This window comes from Clarias gariepinus, chromosome 8 (genome assembly GCF_024256425.1).
Source record: "Clarias gariepinus isolate MV-2021 ecotype Netherlands chromosome 8, CGAR_prim_01v2, whole genome shotgun sequence".
Taxonomy (NCBI): domain Eukaryota; kingdom Metazoa; phylum Chordata; class Actinopteri; order Siluriformes; family Clariidae; genus Clarias; species Clarias gariepinus.
In genome coordinates, this window is record NC_071107.1 from 514,870 (window position 1) to 530,937 (window position 16,068).

The following is a 16,068-nucleotide window of genomic DNA, read 5'->3' on the forward strand; positions in this document are numbered from 1 at the left end:
CAGGGAATAAAGGTTGTAGAATTTGGCCAAGATTACTTGTGTACTTATTTGCACTCTGGATGACAAATGTCATGGTTGTTGTGTCTAGTAGAAAAAAACTTATGAAAACTTGTTAAATGGAAATGATGATGTACCAAGGCTTATTGATTAAGGTCAAAGATGCAGGAAGACTTACAAAAAAATCTATGATTGTTGAAGACCTAAAAAGTCTTTTAAAAGTCTTTTAAAGTTTTTGTTACTCTGTTTTCAATCAAGAAGTCTTACTTAGTCTTTTGTTTCACTCATCAAGTATTCTTGAGATCTTCTTAAACTGTTTTTGTTATTCTTCATAAGTCTTCATACGCCTTTTTTAAATTGATGTTTAGATTAATCTCATTTTATATAAATGACCAGTGAATTAGGGCACTGTCTATTAGATCTCATAATAATAATTAACAAACAAACAAATAAACAAAAATACTTTATGTACCACTTTACAGTGTAGAGTAAAAAAAAAACGGAAAATAAACAAACCATAGGAAATAAATTATTTAAAAAACACATAAGATAAATACGTGAGTTTCCAAGAAAATGCAAAGTGTGATTATTCAGCAGCAGAAGAAGACTCTGTTCATCCAATTAAAAGACAAGAACTAAGGGTTAATGATCAGGTAAGATGTCATATATACTAAATTTCTTTTTTTTTTTTATAATAAATGAGGAGAATAAATCAAGCTCACCTTTTTTTAGTGTTTTTTGCTATTTTAAATTTAGTCCAATCTCAGTCATGCAGGCTGTGTAAATAAACTTTAGCATGTGTTACAGTGAAAAGACAGACTTATATAGAGATAGCCTGTAGGGGGAGGATAATGTAAAAGATGACAAAATTCCACATTAAGAAAAGCCGTTGACTAGATAACATCAGAGACATGGAAAAAGACTAAATGTTCATATCTCTAATCATTTCTAGAACATCAAGTCTCATGCAAAGGAATGATGGTTACAACAATTTTACTTTATTCTACTATATTTGGAGAAGAGACTAAAAGGAACAGCATGTTCTCTGCTTTTAACATTTTTCTTTTGACATAAGTTACCATCATAGCTCACTTTGTAACATCTTAAACAAAATAAAAAATATTTTAGATACTTTTTGTATAATGTAAAAGTAGAAACATTTGAGCAATATAGTAAAAAACTATAATAAAACATCAAGTTATATAATATAAAGTTAACACAAGAGTAAGAAGTATTTTTTTAAATAGAATGAAAAATACTAAATAGTTTGTATGAAATAAAATTATGTAAAATATTTTAACCCTTCAGTTGTGTTAGGGTCAAAATTGACCCGTTTTCAAGTTTAACTGTGTAAAAAGTACACTTTCCTTTTTTGTCCTGGAATGAGGCTTCACCTAATCCTCACACACCTATTTAAATGCAGCAAAATAAATTTTCACAATTTTAGTAAATTCTAAAGGTCTCAAAAAAAAAAAAAGTTACATATGTGGTGTTACGGGTCCAAAATGACCCGGCAGAGAAAACTGGCTGTTGTATGCATCACTTAAATCTATGGGTTGCTCTGGAATCAATTATGGCCCAATGTGCACAGTTATGGCCCACATCACCAACACACACACACACACACACACACACACACATACACACGCATACACACATACAGGTGCACACCCCCCACCCCCCATGTGAACTCAAACTTTCTCGCAGCATATTGATACATTGTTTATAAACATTGGCACATATAAAGAGGGTTTGGGTGGGATACTATCAGTTGAATTCTGTAGGAGCATCAGTCAACATGAGCAAAAGGTATACTGTTCATGAGGCACTGGATCAAATCTTTGGTAATGATGGTGATCCTGAGGATAGAGGGCAAAGTGAAGCTGAGGAGGATGTGTCTGAGGATGAGGATGACGTTCAGTATGACCCTGAACAAGACCAAACATCCGATGAGGTGGACCCAGATGTCACAGATGATCAAAAAGAAGTTTTCAGGTCAAGAAAAGGTGACATTTCATGGTTATCAAGCCCTCTTCAAACCCAATCCAGGGCACCGACAGGGAACATCCTCAGAATGACTCCAGGGCCTACTAGATACGCGGTGTCACATGCCCAAGACATCAAGTCAGCATTTGAACTGTTCTTTCCACGACCTATTCAGAATATCCTACTTGAGATGACCAACATGGAAGGAAGAAGAGTGTTTGGTGATAGCTGGACAGAGATGGACAAAACACAGCTTGATGCCTACATGGGACTGTTGCTTCTTGCGGGGGTATACAGATCATGTAATGAAGCTACGGCCAGCTTATGGCATAATGAGTCGGGACGCCCTATTTTTCGTGCCACAATGTCGCTTCAGTTCTTTCATGCATTATCAAGAGTGCTACGTTTTGACAACAGGGAGACAAGAGTTGATCGTCATGAGAATGACAAGCTTGCTCCTATCAGGGAGGTTTGGGACAAATGGGTGGAAAATTTACCCTTTGTGTACAATCTTGGACCAGAGGTGACAGTGAATGAATGGCTAGTCAGTTTCAGAGGCCGCTGTCCCTTCAGACAGTACATGCCAAACAAGCCTGGAAAATATGGTATCAAAATCTGGGCAGCATGTGATGCAAAAACTGCCTATGCATGGAATATGCAAATATATACCGGACAACCTGCCAGCGGAGTGCCAGAGAAGAACCAAGGCAAGCGGGTCGTTCTGGACATGAGCAAGGGTCTTCGGGGGCACAACATAACCTGTGATAATTTTTTCACTTCCTATGACGTCGTGCAAGAACTTCTAAAGAGGAAGCTGACGATGGTGGGAACAGTCAGGTAGAACAAACCTGAGCTTCCCCTAGCTCTTCTAGGAACAAAAGACAGGGCTCCTCTCTCATCAAAGTTCGCATTCACAGAAAGGACCACAATTGTCTCCTACTGTCCCAAAAAAAACAAAAATGTACTAGTGATGTCCACTCTCCACAGGGATGCTGGTGTGAGCAGTAGGGAGGACAAGAAGCCAGACATAATTCTGAATTACAATAAGAACAAAGGCGGCGTTGACAGCCTGGACAAGGTCACAGGCACGTATACATGCAAGCGGGGGGCAAAAAGGCGGCCAACGGTTGTGTTTACAACATACTGCATGTGTCTGCATACAATGCATTTGTGGTGTGGACTGAAATAGATCTAGGATGGAATGGAGAAAAAACCTTCAAGAGGAGGCTTTTTCTGGAGGAGTTGGGCAAGTCTCTGGTGTCTCCCTTCATTGAAAGACGAGAGCGGCTGCCCCGAACCGGAGCGTCTGTTTGTTTGGTGAGAGAGCTTCAGCCAACACCCACACCATCTTCCTCTGATAAGAACCAGGGAGGAGATTCCAGGAGGAAGAGAAAGAGGTGCTAGTCCTGCCCCGCCAACAAGGACAGGAAATCCAACACCACTTGCCACACATGCAAGAAAATCATTTGCAAAGAGCACACGGTATCCATCAAATACTGTAACACACACAGTGTTGTTTATCATTGTTCATTTTATGGTTAAATTGTTTGGTTAATTGGTATGGTTTTGGTAGGTGTACTCTAATATTAGTTTCTAACACATTTATAGTTTATTATTACTCATTCTATAAGAAAAATAAATATATTTAGTGAATTTAAACAGTTTTTGCAATCAAAATCAAATCATACTAAGCCAGCAATTAGCTGAAAAACAACATTTGAAGAAAACTGGTGATTTTAAGCATTTTCAAGCATTTTTAAATCATGGATTCAAATGGACCCGCTAACACCACAGGTGTAAACAGCTTTCTAACACAATACAAGGGTTAGGTTAATTTATATTTTTCTTATCTATTTTTATACAATGCTATCTATCTATCTATCTATCTATCTATCTATCTATCTATCTATCAAAAAGTATGCAGTACACAAAAAAAGATATTTTTTGAATAATTAAAATGTAAATTTAAATACATTATTTAAACCCAATTTTAGAATCCATAATTTTTAAAATAACAATTACAATTTTTTATCTGTTAATTATATAGGTAATTATTTAGTTTAATAGAATCTATAGTATATTTTACTATATAATATAAAGTAAAAAAAAAAAGCTGCTCAATTTTCTCTGCAGTATAATTTAAATACTATTAAGAAAAACTATTTATATTCAGGGTAGAACAAAGTTCTGAAAATCTATTTTATACATGAGAATAAATATTTACCTTACAAATCCATTATTATACAGTGGAACTTTGGATTACGAGCATAATTTGTTCCAGAAGCAGGCTCGTATTCCAAAGCACTCATAAACCAAATTTAAATTTCCCATAAGAAATAATGGAAACTCAAATAATTTGTTCTACAGCCCAAATTAATTAATTAATACAAAATATAAAGGAAAAATAAAACTAATTAACCTGCACTTTACCTTTAAAAAAGGAAAAATAAATCCCGACAGATAAGTGTTTCTGTTTGTGCACGCAGGCGCTGTGTGTGTGCAGAGTGTCCGCCTGTATCTGTGTGTGTAGCCGAGAGAAGAAGGGGGTGGAAGAGGGGCTGTAAAGGCAAGAGTGTGTGTTTGTGTGTGTGTTTTCGTTTTCTGCGCGTTTATTTTACCGGATATATCCCATGATCCTACATGCTATACATAGGGAAATGTGGGGAAAAAGAAAAATAAAATGTCGAAGGAGTTTGATCCAGCCCAGCTTGTGCAGGAAGTGGAGCAGAGACCGCTGATATGGGACATCTCTTTACCAGACTACAGTGATTGTTATAAGAAGGCCAAGGCTTGGGAGTCTATTGCTGAGCAGCTTATACAAGAATGGGAAAATAAATCTGTCAGAGAAAAAAACGAAGAAGGTGAGTGGAAATAAATGGGTATTATTGTACTGCGGTCAAGTCTGTTTGATGTTAGATGTTTGTTTGATATTCAGCTTTTGCCGCCTCTCTACATGCAACAGGAAGGTTTGGAATGAATATTGGGTCTTGTGATATGTTCACCTATTTGCATTGTATGTATTTCAAGTAGAAACTGTCATAGTTCAATGTGTTTGAAGTTGATATAAACAAAAATATGTATTTGGGGAGGTGCATAACCCCGTTAAAAGCGGAGCTGCGCTGGGTGCGGCTTAGGGATCGGGTAAAAAATTACATGCACTTTGTAAAAACGTAGAAAAATGCAAGTACAGTAAATCATTAAGGGAAATTGCCAGATGTCACTTACACAGCTGTACTGCAGCTGAAGTATACGCATACTATTTTTTTTTACAATAATTAATTAAAAAAGAAATCCATTCCACTTTTCCCCATAATTCCTGTTGTGATATGCCTCACTCTATCCCATCTGCATGTCACATGAGCTTTTTCCTCAGTTAAACCCCCTGTTTACAGTTAAATTCATTTGTTGTCATTGCATAATGACATAAATTGGGGGGTTTAACTGGAAAAAAAGCTCTTGTGCGAGACGTATCACAATTATGGGGAAAAGTGGAATGGATTTGTTCTTTAATTAATCATTGTATTATGCAGCACAGCTGTGTAAGTGACAGCTGCCAATATCCCCTTATGACTGACTGTACTTAGTTGTACAGTAGTTTTCTACGTTTTTTCAGAGTACATGTAATTTTTACCCGGTCCCTAAGGCGCACACAGAGCAGCTCCGCCGTTAACGGGGTATGCACCTCCCTGAATACATATTTTTGTTTATATCAACTTGAAAATGTCGAAACATGACAGTTCCTTTTGGAAGCACATTTATGGAGTTAATTATGTGCCAAAATTTTACAAACAAACACAATCAGCTTTGCAAAGAAAAAAAATCGACTTTCTCACAAATGCACCAACCTATTTTCTCACAAATGCAATGGAGCAACTTCCTCTTCTAAAACAGCAGATGGCGCTATCGGTCAATTTACTCTATTCTACCGAGACCTCAAACAACATGTTTATATGGTTTATCCTTATGTCCCAGAGGAATATGAGTGGGGAACAGTTTTGAGGTGTCCATTATATATCCAGACAGCCAGACATATTAACAATCCACTATCTTTAGGATAGAGCCCTGTAGGGGAATACAGTTATATCAAACCACAGTTAAATTTTAATGAACTATTGAATTATTAACTATAATTAGTGATCATATTTACATTTAAATAATCTGTGACTGTAGTACAATCCTACATTGTAGACAGCTGTTGCAGCGCGAGGTGTAGATACAGTAAGATGCAGGAATCATTGTATTAGACTCCATGAAGTTTATGAAAATACGTTCGGCGCATTTGTAAGACAGTCAAATTTTTTTTCTTTGCAAAGCAGATTGTGTTTGTTTGTTAAATTTTGGCACATAATTAACTCCATACACATTTAATGCAAATAGGTGAACATATCACAAGACTGAATATTAGTTCCAAACCTTTCTGTTGCATGTAGAGAGGCAGCAAAGCTGAATATCGAACAAACATCTAACATCAAACAGACTTTACCGCAGTTATGATTGTTGTGATTTTATTTGTATGAAAAATGTTTGATAGTTTTCCTGTCTTTACAGTAAAAAAACTGAAAAAAAGGTAAAAGTCACTCAGAGATAGATTCACAAGGGATATGAGAAACATGAATGAAGAAAGGAGTGGAATGGGTTCAACAAAGAGAAAGAAATCACATCCATTATTTGAGGAAATGCTGTTTTTAAAGTCTTCCACAGAAAAGAGACAGTAAGTACTTATGTTTTCTTATTCCTCTTTATTTTTGCAATTTACTTTATTTTTTAAATATATGCATGTTTTCTATTTGTTGCAGTTACATTGGTTATATTTATGTTAATCATTCTGTGAAACACCTTTTCATACTGTCAAGTAAAAAAAAATCATAACTATTTTGTCCAGGACAAGTGGAAATGTATACGACAGTGACATATCCGATGATAGTACGTCAATAACAGGAAGTGAAGTCACCTATGTGAATGACAGAGAAACCAGCAATCCAGAAGAAGTGAAAAGGCATAGCACTCCACTCCTACGCACTCCACGGAAAACAAAGGTTAAGCCACGCCGTGCAGAGAAGAAGGGACCTGATCTGGACTTCATGATGGTAATTGACCAGATGAAAGACAGTATCGACAAATGCCGTGAGTCTTCAAAGATGGATAATGTGTCTGCATTTTTTAAATCTCTTGAGGGAGACTTGCGGCAACTACCAGAGGACAAATTAACAGCTAAGATGGAAATAATGCAATGTGTTTACAGAGCACTTTACACATCTCGTCAAAGTTGTAAACAACCCTCAACATCCATGCAACACACAACACCACACTTGCAATCACCAACCTTTGCACAACACATCCACATTCTACCCCCCTCCACCATCCCCTTCAGTGTACTCCGGAATCAGCACTTCTTCTCATGCCGTTAACAATCCCGCACACACCTGTCCCACCACCATCTCTGAGCAATTGGCTTCAGCAACAAATGCTGCTCACTCAGGAGCATCTGAGCCGTACTATCATGCTCTGTAAATGTTTAGTACAGTAAATGTTGGCACAATGTGCTGTTTGTTCAAGTGTTATTGTTTACAAACTGTTAATGGTAAACAGTATTCTTTAAGTACTGATTGTTTATGTAATTGTTTACAAATCGGTTTATGTTATTATTTATTTGATATTAATTACATCTAAAGATGCTTCTCCTTCATTCACCTTGGTGAATGTAGCCTTAGCCAGGAGGAGTTGATGTCATCAGGCGGTATCCAATGATCATTGGGTGTTTCAACCCTAAACCGCAACACCCTCAACATTGGTGGGTCAGCAGTGGTGGCCAAATCACTGCCCATCTACTCCCCCTGGCTTCCAGCTAAACTCTTCTCTCCTGCTCCATAACCAGCAAGAAGCCCTCTCTGCAGCCTCCCCCATCCTGCGGACAGTCATCTTTCTCTCTCTTCCCATCACCCCAATGGCTGTAAGCATCCTCCATACTGACTGGGCAGGGAATCCTCTACAGCCGACCTCAACTGGGAATAGCCATGCCTGCCAACCTTTCTCCCTACAGTCCTGCAAGAGATCCTGGTATTTGGCGCTCTTTCTTTCAAATGCTTGCTCACAACCCTCTTCCCATGGGACTGTAAGTTCGATGATGATGATCTTTTTTGCCTCTTCAGACCACAGTACTGCATCTGGCCTCAGGGTTGTCTGGACAACCGGGGGAAACTGCAATCTTTCCTTTAGGTCTACTTTCATTTCCCATGATTGGGCCTTTTGCAGCAGATTAGTTCTCATTATTACTGTAGTTGGTGGCTTTTGACCCGATCTTACAAACTTAATCGATGGTATTACTCTCCCATGTGGTTGGTGTTTCTTGCGTCTCTCCTGCTCCAGGGTGTTGGCAAGTGTCATGAGCACCTTGTCATGGCGCCACCTGTATCTACCTTGGGCCAGTGCTGTTTTACACCCTGACAGGATGTGTGCCATGGTACCCTTCTCCCCACAAAGCTTGCACAGTGGATCCTCTCTTAAGCCCCACTTGTGCAAGTTTGTCGGAGTTGGGAGTGTGTCATACACCGATCTTAACAAGAATGAGATACGGAAAGGTTCCAGTTTCCACAGATCTCCCCATGTGATCTTCCTCTTGGGTAAGTCCCACTTGGTCCATGCTCCCTGGGATGCTAGTTCCACTGCCCTTGCCCTTCGTTCTTCCTCTTCCAGGTTCCGTACCTCCGCCTGGATCATGGCCCTTCTATCCTTCAATCCAGCCTTCCCCCATTGCTGGATATGGGAAGTTCCAAGACCCTGTCTTCCCATGCATGGCGTTCCCATGATGTCACGTAGCTTCAGCATACTTTCAGCTTGTGCAACAGATGAGTCAGCTGCCCATTTGCGTCCTGATCTTGTAAGGATACCTGCCTGCCTGACTTGTTCATCCTGGGAGTCTCTGTATGTCATTATGACTCTGCACTTTGCTACCTTAAATTCCTCAACCACGGATGACAGAGGAAGTTGGAGCTGCCCTGATCCTATGTAAAGGCCTACTGAAGTGAAACTTGGAGGAATTCCCAGCCACCTCCGGAGGTACTTGTTAATCTTTCTCTCCACTCTTTCGACGCTTGTCATGGGAACTTCATACACCGTCAGCGGCCACATGAGTCTTGGCAGCAAACCATGTTGGTAAAGCCATGCTTTGAACTTCCCCGGGAGCCCTGATTTTTCGATCCTCCTCAGCCGTTCCTCTGTCTGCTTCTCTGTACTGCTGATGTTATTCCTGTCGGTAAGTGAATCATCGAACCACTTCCTGAGGCACTTAATTGGATTTTCCTTTATCGATGGAATCTCCTCCCCTTGCACATGTAGCATGACTCTATTTGTCAGTTTACCTTTCCTGATCACCATATACCTGGATTTCTTTGGCTTAAACCTCATTCTGGCCCATGTTACCATGCGGTCCAGAACAGTTAGTATCCACCTCGCCTCCACATGGGTTGTGGTCGTCACAGTAAGGTCGTCCATATAACCTTTTATTGGGGGTTGTCGGATGCCTGATTGCATTTTTGGGCCTCGGGCTTCCTTTCCAGCAGCTGTTATTATGAGGTTCATTCCCATGATGAAGAGGATGGGGGAGATTGTACAGCCAGTTACGATCCCTTTTTCCAAGTTTTGCCACTCGGTGGTGAAGTGGCCTGTCCTGAATCGTAGCTGGATTCCGCCAAAGTAACTGGTGATCATTCCCTTGATGTGCTGAGGTATGAGGTAATGGTCTAGTGCTGCATGGATGAGGGCGTGAGGGATTGATCCATACGCATTAGCCAGGTCCAGCCAAACAACGGTCAGATTGCCTTTGCTGGCCTTGGTCTCCTGGATCATCTGACTGAGAACTCCAGCATGTTCCAGACATCCAGAGAAGCCCGGGATCCCCCCTTTCTGGATAGCAGTGTCGATATATCCATTCTCAGTCATATATGAGGTCATCCTCTTAGCCAGTACAGAGAAGAAAATCTTACATTCTACACTTAACAGTGAGATTGTTCTAAATTGGTCTATGGTTGAGGAGTTCTCTTCTTTTGGTATGAAGCAGCCTTCTGCCCTTTTCCAACACAATGGAATGATGCCCTTCTTCCAAATCCTCTGGAACAGCTTCCATAGCCTCCGGAGGAGCATTGGGCACTTCTTATACACCTTATAGTAATTTTATTACTATCATTATACAGTATTCCGTAAAACATGTTATTTCTGTCTGTAGCATATGACTTATTTGAATTAAATGTCACTGTACAGGATGCTGCTTCATATTTTTATTATCTCTCTCTCACACACACACACACACACACACACACACACACACACACACACACACACAGTATATACATATAATTATGTGTATGTTTGCTATTTACACATATACACAAATTTTCTATATACAGTTATAATGAAAGGGTTTTCAAAAACAGTGTGATTAAATATTTTTGAAAAATGGTTCTTGTCAAACCAAATAGATTATTCATGCACATATCATATTTTTGAATACTGCCATGCGAGCTCTCCTGCAGGGGACATAAAGTATTCAGCAAATCTGGTCCTGACCACACTTACCCCATGTGTGCTGCGAACAGTTTGAACACTGAAGTCCTTCAGAAAGTCTGCAGACATGTCATCCACATTGTAGCCTTCCCTCTGACGTACAAAATTGTGGAGGACACATGTGGCCTTTATAATCCCATCAGCATTTCCTGGTTTCACCTGCATGGCTGTTCGTAGGACTTTTCATTTGTTTGACAGGATGCCAAATGTGCATTCTACATACCGCCGTGCCCTTGTCAGGCAGTAATTAAACACTCTGTTTTGAGTTGTAAGTGCACTCTTGGGAAACAGCTTCATCATGTTTTCATGAAGTCCAAAAGCTTCATCTGCAACTAAAACATGTGGCATTGGTGATCCCCCTTCAACAATAGGTCTGGGTGCAGGAAAATCTAATGACTCTTTATAAAATTTACATCCCATGGCTGAAGAACGAAAGATGCTTGAATCGGAAGAGCTTCCATATGCTCCGACATCTACAGCCACAAAGTTGTTAGAGCTGTCTGCAATGGCCATCAGCAGAAAAAAAAAACAACAGAAAAAAAATACTTTTTGTAATTGTAGAATCTTGTTCCACTTTTAGGGGGCATCTGAACACGGATGTGCTTCCCATCCAGGGCTCCAACACAATTGGGGAATTGGGATCTCTTGTAGAATCCTTCAGCGATATCAGTCCATAGCTGTTCTGTTGGCTCTGGCATAACAAGAGGCTGGAGACATTGCCATAGTACACAACATGTTTCATGCACTATCCTTGAAATTGTGGACTTTCCCAATAGGTACTGAAAATGTAAGGAAGAAAAGGATTCCCCAGCTGCCAAAAACCTTAGTTAAAAAATAACAATAATAATTTGATTAGAAATAAGGAATATAGATATAGATATATAGATAGATTGATAGATAAATCTGTTGGGAGTATATATATTTGTGTATGTGTATGTGCATGTACTGTATGTCATCATGTTATGCGCTAAAATGCCCCCCTGCCATGGATTGCCCCCCACATAATAGCTATCAAATATTATATTAGAACATAAGTTCATAGATTAATTATTATCAAATATAATATTACAATTATAATGAAGCTCAGGCACGTGACAGCCGTCAAGACCGTTAATACAAATTCTTGTATAATGTTTATTTTGTGAGACATTTATTTTTCGGGGTTTTGTCATGAATATGCAAATAAATATTTATATATAATAAAAATAAATATTGTTTATGATAAAAAATTCGACGAAAGTAATTTTATTATAAAATAAACAATATAAAAGTATACATGTTGTATATGAAAAAATATTAATATTTTTATGTTTTCATATACAACATATATATTTTCATATTGCTTATTTTATTTTATTGTCTTATGTAATTTGTAAACCATGAACCTATTAATTTATGTTTTAATATAATATTTGATAACGATTATGTAGGGGGGGCAATCCATGGCAGGGGGGCATTTCAGTGCATAACACCGGTGTAAGCGCACACTCAACTACTGTTTCCTTACCTCAAAGTGACAAGTAGTCTCTCTTCGGGGCTAACACCAAGTCGCAAATTGGTTGATCGGCGTGCAATGTGGCATTTCACCAGCTGCAGCAGACAATCAAAAGTGGAAACCTACATCCAACAGTAATTAAAAAACTTGCGCGGAAATTTTTTTGCATTTCTTCATAAAGCACAAAAGAACTTCCTTTAACCCGACGTTGTGCAGTCAGAGGATGAACCCAGTAGCTGCGGCGTTTTTTTCTCTCCCTACGTCGCCGTATTACGAGTATTTTTAAAACACAAAGATTAATATCTAACATAGCAAAATGATCCATATTGAAAGGAGGCACCTCAAATAAAACGACAAGGGCTTTCATATCCAGTTCCCAACACTGCCTCCACAGGTTAACACACAAACTACAATTTGGGCTGCAGGCTGGCGTTAGACCGAGACAAAAGAACGCCGGTGTAGAAGTCAATCGATCGCCACCACAAAATGCAACATAAACGTCTAGGACATTCAGAGCAAGTTTGTTTATCCAAAAACTTAACGCCTGTGTGAACAAGGCCTTATAGTCTATCTGAGCCTCCAGGAACAGACTGGACTTTAATCTTACACATCTCCTCTTATACTGAACTTCCAGCCTCCTAACACACAGTATGAGTGCAGATCAATCCCTGCTATCCGTTATCACCCAGATGAGGATGGGTTCCCTGTTGAGTCTGGTTCCTCTCAAGGTTTCTTCCTATTATCATCTCAGGGAGTTTTTCCTTGCCACTGTCGCCGTCGTCCTCGGCTTGTTCATCAGGAAAAATCATATAATTTTGATTCATACACATTCACATTTCATACAAACTTAATTCTTTTGATTGTGTAAAGCTGCTTTGTGACAATGTACAGTAAATTGTTAAAAGCGCTATACAAATAAAATAAAATTGAATTGAATTGTGTGTGTGTGTGTGTGTGTGTGTGTGTGTGTGTGTGTGTGTGTGTAATGTGCGTGCACACAACACACATCAACGGAGAGATAGTTGCTTCGAAAAAATTAGCAAGGAACATCGCTGGTCACACTCACGCGAGCGCATACTAACGGAATCACTGCTGTAAAGTAAAAAAACAAAAACAAAAAAAATGCACTATCTACTTTACACTACTTTACCTTTGAAAAGAATCGCGACAGAGCGGAGTTTCTGTTTAAGGCAAAGAGTGTGTGTGTGTATGTGTGCGAAGCCTGGAGTAGGAGTGGGTGGGAGGGGGTCTGTAAAGGCGAGTGTGTGTGTGTGTGTGTTGCTGTGAGTGTGTTGCTGTGAGTGAAGAAGCACAGTGTCAAATTAATCCGAGGTTCCACTGTATTTTTTTTTTAAAGCTGTCAGAATAACAATACAAAGAAATTGGTACTTAGTGTACTTAACAAACATAAATAAATAAATAAATAAATAAATAAATAAAGTAATACTGACTTTGTTCCATTGGGATTTATAGTTTTTTCTTTCTTTTTGAAGACATCATTGTTCTACAACAATTATATGCCTAAGACTTTTGCACAGTACTACTGTATCTGTCCTGCTGTCAGTGCACTTGGCAAGTTACAGCAGACTGACATTCATCACCATATGCATGAGAAAATATGAAGAAAATCAGTTCTACAAAAATGCAATTTTTAGCTCTTGTCCTACAATCAATCAATCAATCAATCAATCAATCAATCAATCAACAATCAAACCAATAAGTAATTTTACACAACTCATGTATCAAAGATCTCAGTGTGATTGAGCATGTGATACGACAGACAAACATGTCTGATCCACAGATCCCCCAGTCTCTACACTTTACAACACCCAAATCATCCGCTGAGCACTGTCAAGCACATCCTGGTGCCAAACAACACCGTACACCCCCAGAGGTCCTGCAGATGATGACCAAGGGGTCAGAGCCACCCCAGTGACACAAACTTTTAATGTTGATAGTTTTAATGTTATGGCACATATTCACAGTTTTCTGTTTGACGGTGCATACAGTATGTACAATGTGAGCTCATTTCAATAAGTTTCAGAGTTTGGGAGACAGAGCTGTAAACAAACTACTCAAGTAACTAAACAAATCTATAATAATAATAAAAAAAAACAATATAACAAATGAACAATGAATGAAAGGATAGAATGCATAAAATCAAACTTCAATTAACAGCTACACCCAAGCTTACAAATTACATTTCCAACTTCACACTGAATGAAGAATGATGAAAATAAATATTATTAAAGGGGCAAAAAACAACATCTGGTATAATCTTTAAATGCACTTAAATATCCTTAAACATTTAAAGATGGTGCAGAACACCAAGACTACCATCTCAGGGTTTTCTAGTCTTTTTAACAGATTTTTTTGTCACTGTCACATGATATTTCAATTCAATTCAATTTTATTTATATAGCGCTTTTAACAATTGTCATTGTCTCAAAGCAGCTTTACAAAAATGAAAGATTTTTTTAGAAAAGAAAATATTTGGAAGTGTGTATGTGTAAGAAAAATGTGTCTAGATAATAATGAGATGAATGAATGATGAATGAAATGTTTTTGATGAGCAACCCAAGGGTGACAGCGACAGTGGCAAGGAAAAACTCCCTGAGATGGCAAGAGGAAGAAACCTTGAGAGGAACCAGACTCAACAGGGAACCCATCCTCATCTGGGTGATAACGGATAGAAATAACATCATGTGTGTTGTGCAGGTGAAAGTTCAATATAACAGAAGTTCTTTAAATTAACATGAAGTCCAGTTCAGCACAGGGAGTCAGTAGGTGCAGAGGGCAGATGGGGTCTGGATCACTGAAAGCACAGGAGCAGGATGTGTAGCTCTAATCATCATAAAGCAGAATCCAGCTGGAGCTGGTCCTTCTCTGGATGCCTCAGGATCCTCGCAGGGTTGGCCTTTGTTTACTAAAGCTGGTACAATCTCCAGATGCCTCGGGATGGGTATAAAAATACAGAACAGATGGAGAGAATTAGCGTAGTTGCCATTCAGGATAGATGTAGTGAAGTATGAGGTTATGGGATGAGTTACGCGTATGCCAGATTAAAGAGATGCGTCTTGAGTCTACTTTTGAATTGGGAAACCGTGTCTGCTCCTCGAACACTGTCTGGAAGGCTATTTTAAAGCTTTGGAGCTAAATATGAAAATGCCCTACCCCCTTTTGTAGATTTTAAAATTCTGGGAACTACCAGAGTTTTGTGATCTTAAGGAGCGTGGTGGATTGTAGCGTATCAGAAGACTGGTTAGGTATGTGGGAGCTAAACCATTTAAAGCCTTGTATGTAAGTAATACTATTTTGTAATTAATTCTAAATTGAACAGGTAGCCAGTGCAGGGATGATAATATTGGGGTTATATGATCATATTTTCTGGATCTGGTGAGAACCCTGGCGGCTGCATTTTGGACTAACTGAAGCTTGTTTATTGAGGATGCAGGACAACCACCTAGTAATGCATTACAATAGTCCAGTCTGGAGGTCATGAATGCATGAACTAGCTTTTCTGCATCAGATACAGATAGGATGCTCCTAAGTTTGGCGATATTTCTAAGATGGAAAAAGGAAATGTTTTTGTGATATTGGAAATATGATTTTCAAAGGACAAGTTACTGTCTAATATTACGCCCAGGTCTTTTACTGTTGAGCTAGTAGTAACAGCAGACGTTCCTTCTAAACGCAGGCTGAATTGTGAAAGCTGTTGTGTGCTGGTTTTTGGGCCGATAAGTAATATCTCCATCTTATCTGAATTTAGTAAAATAAAGTTATTGGTCATCCAATCTTTTATGTCCTGGACACACTCAGTTAATCTAGACAACTTGGGTATTTCATCTGGTTTTGTTGAAATATATAATTGGGTATCATCAGCATAACAATGGAAACTAATCCCATGTCTTCTAATGATGTTACCCAAGAGAACCATGTTTATTAAGAACAGCAGAGGTCCTAAAACTGACCCTTGTGGGACCCCATATTTCACTGGCATTACATCAGACAGTTCTCCATTTAGATCTAGA